The following is an 8024-nucleotide window of genomic DNA, read 5'->3' on the forward strand; positions in this document are numbered from 1 at the left end:
GCTTGCAGCAGGGCCCTCTTACCTCCCACCTTTGATAAAGCCACCTGGAGTGGCGAAACGCGTTAGTGAGCTACTGGGGTACATAACCCCCCCTGCATTTACCTCCACCATCCTGGATTGCAGCCCGAACCATTCCTTGGATTTACAAAAGACCACCTAAGGACATTGTTCCCTCGTGCCTCCATCAAAAGGACCAGCATTGGTAATTTACCTATCAACATCTATCCTTGGAGCATCCAAGCTCATTGTATTAGGGTTAGTATTGGTGCAAGCCCTCCAGCTCCCCGTGCCACCGTCGTAGTGGCGTAGCGCTCTCACACGTGGCCAGACTTATACAGTACAGTATGTACAGTAGCTGTGATGACGTCCCTGATCACATGATGGTACAAACATTGGCTGGTGGGAATGCGTAATAGGTGTGTTGACCAAAGTCGACCTAAACCCATGTCGACCTTGCTTTCTGTCGACCTAGTGTTGTTGACCCAATGCACTAATGTTTGAAAGGACACTACAGTATACTGTAAATGTTATTTTTACACAGGACTTCAGAGGAGGAGGAGGGAAATGCAGGCCGATACAGGGCAACTGAAGAAGACCTGCGAAGCGTACGCCGGCTGACCAGGCCGTGCAGACGTGCTCTCACTGAAACTCTACTAATTATTGTGACTGTATTTATTAGTCCTTTTCAGGACTCTAATGTACCTAGATACCAGATTGCCTCTCACCCCAGCTAACCGCTGCGTGTAATACCAACGGCGCTGGGTGTGAGGTGGATGCACGCTAGCCGGCATTACATGAACCCGTCCCCACGGGGAGAGTCTGTGATTAGCACCAGCGGTAACGCCACATAGAGACGCTGGTTTAAAATGGTAAAATTCTTTTTCTCATTCCGGCAAATCGCAGTAGACAGAAATTGCATTCGGTAGGCACATAGCCACCCTGCAATTTACCTGCATCACATCTGCCTTTTGCGGTGCTGAGAAACCGTGCATATAACTACCCCAGTGATACGAGTATCTACTCCCCTCACTAAAGAATTGAAAAACTAGCGGAGTTGCATGGTTACTGTTACAGTTTCACAATTAACTATCTGAAGTAAAGACACAGTCCCCAATAGACCCATTTGGATAACAGAGGGATTACCCAATTGTGTCAAGAATTATATAGATAAAGAACATTAGAGTGAGAAGCCGCACGAGCCATTTTAAAAATCACACTTGTGTCTCACTTGTATTTATGTTTTATGTTTTGTTCGTCATATTTCGCAGACTTTTAACCTAATCAATTAATAAAAGCTATTTTTTATGTTTCATTATTATAAATGGTGCACCACCATACGACAAGCTACTCTTTCTCTTCTGCAATACAGTCTGAACCCTTTGTCTGTGGTAGCACACCCCTGAATACGTACTAAACTACTTGATATAGTAGCAGTCAATCAAGAGGGGGCCGCACTTGGTATTACTAATACTACATAATTCCCAGTCTTGTGCAGTGGACCATCCCCGTCTAACCTACCTAAATCCTGTACTGTACTGGCAAATGCCTCCATTTAAAACAACCATGATCCAGGGCAGCTGTAAGCGGGGCAAGCGCAGCGGTACATTACAGTATGTGTCCTATCCACTTTGGAGCGGAGTGGATTTTATAAATTACACTATAGCGGCCGCAGCACTTTATAAAATCCAGTCCACGCCTTTTTGTAAACCCAATCCCCGCCCCATTTACAGTAATAAGAGTACAGTAAGTTTATTTACAGTACATTAAACAGCACATTTTCTCATTTTTGACATTTTCCCACAGTGCCAACGCTTGGAGACCAGGGCACCCTGCCAATGGTGGCCGACACAGCCCCCACCGCCTCAAAAAGTAATTGGAGAGGCCGGATCAGCCCACCACCTAGTCAAGCATACAGCAGTTAGTAATGGTGTGGATCACGGGGGGAGTAATACTGTAGTTTCGAGTAGGGAGGTACAGTAGTGTGGGAGTAATAATGCAGAGCAGGGAGGGAGGCTGTGAATAATAGTGTGGTGGAGGGTGGGAGTAATAGTGTGGAGTAGAGAGGGAGGTAGTAATTGTGAAAAACAAGGTGGGACAGTGGGAGTAATAGTGCGGAGCAGGCCGGGAGGGTACAGTAGGAGTAGTAGTGTGGAGCAGGGAGGGAAGGTGGGAGTAATGGTGTTGAGCATTGAGGGAGTTGGGGAGTCCACCTGTAAAGCCATACAGTATACTCTACCTACTGTACAGTATGCAGTACAAAATTCCCTCAATAGTGCCATTCTGTATACTGTACAGAATGACCCATACTGTATGAAGAATGCCCCCCTTTAGTGCCTACAGTAATTATGCATTCTACCCCCCCCCTATCACCTAATGCACAATGCCCCCTGACTTGTGTAATGCCTTCATTCATCAACACTCACTGCTGCAACTGCTTCTGCTGCATTGAATACTGGCCTACAGTATGAGATTCTGTCTCCAGGAGCAGCTGAAATGGGAGCTGCTCCATCTGTACATTACTGTACACAGAAAGTTGTGCTCCACTATGAAAATTCTTATGACTTTATTGGTGTTCATACAGTACTGTACAGTACACTAGTGTACAGTACTGTATGTGCTGCAGTATGAGACACTATTGTTCAGTACTGTACAGTACAGTATTTGTACTGTACAATATGCTGTACTGTATTACTATTGTTTCAGAAAATGAACAAACATTTCTTTTTCCACAGTGCATTCCCCTTGTCTACCTTGGCAGTATGACCAAACTCCTCCCCAACCATGTAAGTAGTAGTAGTACGTTATACTTATAAATATAAGGCGCCACAAAGTGTCCACAGCGCCGTACATACTGTAGCAAACAAAAAAACAAATTACAAGGTAACGTACTGTACAGGGTGTGTTGAAAAATACAGCATACTGTAAATAGGGGTATACTGTAGCTGGTAGAACTAAAATCAGCATCAGTTCAGAAGTACTGTAGGTGTCGAAATTGTTGAGGAGACTGAAGATGAAGTACAGTAGATGAAGGGAAGAACAGGACAGGAGCACAGGTGAGGTAAAGAGGTAGGGTGAGTACGTGAGGAAGGAGGGCCCTACTCATAAGAGTTAACAGACTAAAAGGAGGACGAACGAAAAACAATAGGATACTGTACTGTAAGTACTGTAGGAACAGATGGGAACGGAGGCAGGATAGGAGGATCAAAATAGGTTAGGAGGAGGGATAGGCTAGTCGAAAAAAGTGGGTTTTGAGGGAGCGCTTGAAGGAGGAAAGGGAATCAGAAAGCCTGATGGGTGGCGGGAGGTTGTTCCAGGAGGCGGAGGTAGAGTGGCGGGAGAGGAAGATGAGCCTAGCAGCAGCGTTAATGATGGATTGGAGTGGTGCAATGCATGTTCGAGGTAGCCCAGAGAGAAGGATGTTGCAGTAGTCAAAGCGGGAGATGACAAGAGAGTGAATGAGAATTTTGGTCGCGTCAGTGGAGAGGAATGGTCTTATGCGTGAGATGTTGCGTAGGTGAAAACGGCAAGACTGGGAGAGAGCACGAATGTGGGGGGTGAAAGAGAGGGAGGAGTCAATGATGACACCGAGGCCGCGCGTTTGGTCGGTGGAGGTGATCTCGGTTTCACCAATGCTGATGGAGATAGTGGGAGAAAAGGGTATGTTCGGGGGATGGAAGATTAGAAGTTTAGTTTTAGCCATGTTTAGTTTCAGTAAGCGTTGGGTCATCCAGGCTGACATGGCCGTGAGGCATTCGGAGACCTTGGGCAGGAGTGATGGGATACTGTAGGTCGGAGGAGTAGAGATACTGTAGATTAGGGTATCATCAGCATAAAGGCGTAATGGAAACCATAGGAGCTGATGAGAGTGCCCAGAGAGGTGGTGTAGAGGGAGAAGAGGAGAGGGCCAAGGATTGACCCTTGGGGAACAACGACTGGCTGCGGGGTAGTAGGAGAGGAGGAGCTCGGAGTGGAGATGGAGAAGGGGCGATCAGAGAGGTACAGTATGAGGTGAACCAGGAGAAGACCGTGCCAGTGATGCCAAAGGAGCAGAGGGTGTTGAGCAGGAGAGGGTGGTCAACAGTGTCAAAGGCAGCCGACAGATCAAGCTAGATGAGGATAGAGAAGAGGCCTTTGGATTTAGCCGATAGTACTGTAGATCGTTAGTGAATTTGGTCAGGACAGTTTCAGTGTAATGTAAAGGGCGGAACACTGATTGGAGGGATTGGATTATCTACATTTTTAAAATACAGTACAGTATGTACAGTAATACAGTATACAGTACTGGTTGAAATTTCATAAGCACTTTTTGCCTCAAATTTGCACATTTCAGAGGTGCGGTTTTTAGTGAAACTAAAAATTGCATCCAGATGTTTTCGCATGAAAAAGCATACAAATCAGCTACTGTATTTAATGGGATGCGATTTTTATCCATTTACAGTATCTGTACAGTACAGTATTTTGTTTTTCACATTGGGTAGAGGTTGATAATTACAGTACTGTATTATACTGTAGTAAACTGACAGTGCTTTTTTTTTTTTTTACAGCAACTCCTGCACCCTCGTTCGAGGAAGAAGACCAACAAGGTACAGTACAGTTTTGTACTTCTTAATACTGTAACTTACAGTATTTTTAAACCTTTTTTTTTAATTAAGGCTTTCACCACTGTCTCTCAACCTTATTCCCCACACGGTGCCTTGTATCCAACCCCTCCCCCAGTGCCTAAGTTTAAACCGTGACTTTCAGCAAATCCCTGCCCCTGGGGCTAAGCCTCTGCTTGGCAACATCATGACGTCAGGCCATCTGCCAGTCATGATTCCTCTTGGCCTTTTTGTGCCTTGCTGAATGCAGGAGCTTATACTGTATACAGTACAATACTGTACTGTAATGGGGGGAGCTGGTACATGCACACCTTTTGTGTGCCCTCCTTAACCGGGCAGTAGTGTACTCCAGTGAGTGACATCACAACTGGTTGGACACATGTACAGTTAATGGATGGATACTGTAGTTGTGATACTGTATCAAGCAGGTCTCATTGGCCACATTCAGTACAGTAATTAGTATAGAACTGTAACTGCGTGCACTTACAGTACATTTCAGAATAGAAAATAATGTACTGTACAGGAATGTACTGTAAAGGAATGTACTGTAAAACTCACTGCATTTACAGATACTGTAAATATTTTTTCTCATAAAACAGGTCACAGGCAAGATGGAGGGCAGGTGCCATTGGGCCATGGGCCGCCACCACCCCAGAATAGAGGTACAGTATACAATAACACTGTAATAATGTTTACTGTAAAGTACTCAACTTGTATTACTGTTCTAAAACTGTTCATTTTTTTTTTTTTTTTACAGATGCCATACGAAGTGAAATAATGACACTTATTGGGACTGCAAATCAGCTGTTTGATTTTATTTAAAATAATTTATAAATGATAAATTTTGATTTAAATGTGCAGTACTATTTATTTGTGTTATTATCCATCTTAGTAGTAGACTACTTGTTTTTTTTGGGTTGATCACCCCGCCCATGGAAACGGAGCCACCAGGGCAATCCCTGGCCCGCCAGCCGGCCGACCCAGCGCGCAGCATGTCACTTGCCATCTCCCCGGCAATGGCACAGTGGGGGTTTAGGTGAGCGAGCTGGCTGCCTCACTAATCCATTGTCCCTTTGCAGCATTGGGCATCTGGCAGAGGGTATACTGGGATTTAAGATTGGACTCCATGCAAAGCAGCAGAGATTTGGAGACAGGGAAGTTATAAAACAAGTCCCATTCTACCCATCCCCCCCCCTTAATGGAATTACTGCGGTGAATTACAAGGGGAGCAGGAGCCGGGGATGTGGCTGGCGGCGCTGCAGGGGGGGATCGCAGCAGGGATCGGAGATTCCTGCTGCGGTCCACCTTAATACATTTCAGTGCTACTGTACTTAATATTTGTGCATCTATCCCCTGCTCTCTCTCCCACTGCCTCTCTATGGGCATTATTCTGGTTGGTGCGTACTTTTCCGTATACTTTCGGATGGCGTTTTTTAGCAGTCTGCGCATGCGTGGGGAACGCTATGCGCATGTGCCACGCATGGTCAACGTACTTGTACTCACTAATACCGTACAGAAATGTGCACCGCAATCACTCGTGAAATATGGGCGTATTATGGGCGTCATTCGGAATGACACAGGGGCGTACTTTCAAAGTGGGCTAAACTGGGCGGAAACATGGGCGGACACGGGGGAGTGCACTTATTTTGGTGGGCGTGCATTCGGACAGCACACCGAATGCACGCGAACAAAAAGGCAAGAAATATGCGGTGTCCATAAGCAAATATTGCTTTGCGGACACCACTCGGTCATGCGCTAGGCAATCGGAACGCCTAATCATGACGGACGCACCTCAACCAATGTCAGCTGAACACAATACAATCACCTACTTTACTCATTACTTGTTAATTACACGCTTGTCACTGCTTCAATTGGAACCATTGCAGCTTAAATGGAACATTACTAAACACACACATATATGCTGCACTTTTCACACACTTTTACACTGCAAATAATGAACACAACTTCATATTAATAATACAAATACACATGTCACTTCTACATGTATCAATTAAACCACACATTTGGGGGAAACAAAAAAATATTTATTAAAGGAACATATAAAATAAATTAGAAATCGCAACAAAATAAAAGGTAGCATAGCAGGAAGACAGTTAAATAATATATAATAAATCCATGTATTCTAGACATACATAGCCACAGCAGAATCATTAGGAACACATCAGGTGGCTTCACAACAAAAGTATAGCACCAACACTTCAAGTACAGCAGACAGTAATGGTAGCCGAAACAGGGCAACAGGGGAACCAAACAAAACATTTAAACCGAGGGCAAATGTGGGTACCCTCGGCACGGAATTGGACACAGGAAGCTGACACACACAGCTCAATGAAAGATTTGGGAAGACATAACGGTGGAGATTAATGCGGACACAAGTTCATTTGCGGGCACGTTTGCCAATGGCAGGATCCTTGCCACGTGCAGCAGCTCTTCGGCCACGGTCAGATGGTGGGCCAGGTGGAGCAGATGGTGGGGAGGGGGTGGATCGTCTTCCCCCTCTGGCAGCAGGGAGTGCTGATGGTGGTAATGCACCAGAAACGGATGACATTAGGACCCTATTTCTGGCAACTAGCTCCACCATTAGATCATTATGGCGGAGGAGGAGGTCATTTTGCAGCAGGGCTTGATCAGCCAGCACCTGCAGCGATAGTCTGCTGGCTGCTGATCAAACCCTGCAACACCTCCTCGGTCCTACGCACCCGCTCTGATGCCGGCCAATTCAGCCGCGGTCAGTGGCTGCTGCTGCTGCACGGGCCTGCTACTGGGGCCAGGTGGCACAGACTCCTCAACCTCCTCAAGAGATTCTTGACCAAGCGGTGGGGATGCTGGTGAAAGAGAACATCACAATTACCACACATTCCATGCAAAATTAGAACCAGCTACTTATGGCATGGCAAATAATTACCTTCAAGCAAAGAAGCCATGACTTCCGCTGGGGACTCGCTGTCCATGGTGCTCACCCCCCGGACCTCCTCGACTGCAATGCAGCACTCGGCCATCTCTTTCAGGGGGGTGAGCTGCAGCTTTCCAGGCATGGGGCCAGCCCCAGAGGTGTGGCTGTGTTCCCACCGCTGGGTCAATTTCTTCTTGAGGTTCGTTTTGAAGTCGTGCCACCTGCAATCAAAGTTTACATATTAATACATGTCACTCCTCATGTTTGCTGTAGCACCCATTGCAATCTGCAACATAATACAACATGTGCCTCATGACACCAAACTTAGATTATATTAAATTTGAAAACCAACCCTTAGAAGATACACTCACACTCACCCTACAATAACTATCTATTAAATGACATGGCAAACATGTCTGTGGCTCCAAGCAACGTGACCGCCCATTGACCAACTCCATCTAATATCTAATGTAAACATTACTGGTCTTGTACTGCTCAAATGTAACACACAT

The 8024-nt window shown here is 45.8% G+C and overlaps 1 long non-coding RNA gene across 1 annotated transcript; it reads left to right on the plus strand.

The window, feature by feature from the left end:
- The first annotated feature begins 2732 nt into the window (after positions 1-2732).
- LOC146062561 (uncharacterized) lies at positions 2733-5396 on the plus strand. The gene is made up of 4 exons (XR_014471392.1): positions 2733-2783; positions 4545-4583; positions 5198-5260; positions 5356-5396. It is a non-coding gene; the product is annotated as an uncharacterized LOC146062561 (long non-coding RNA).
- The last annotated feature ends 2628 nt before the right edge of the window (positions 5397-8024 follow it).

This window comes from Crinia signifera, chromosome 3 (assembly GCF_055691185.1).
Source record: "Crinia signifera chromosome 3, ASM5569118v1, whole genome shotgun sequence".
Lineage (NCBI taxonomy): Eukaryota > Metazoa > Chordata > Amphibia > Anura > Myobatrachidae > Crinia > Crinia signifera.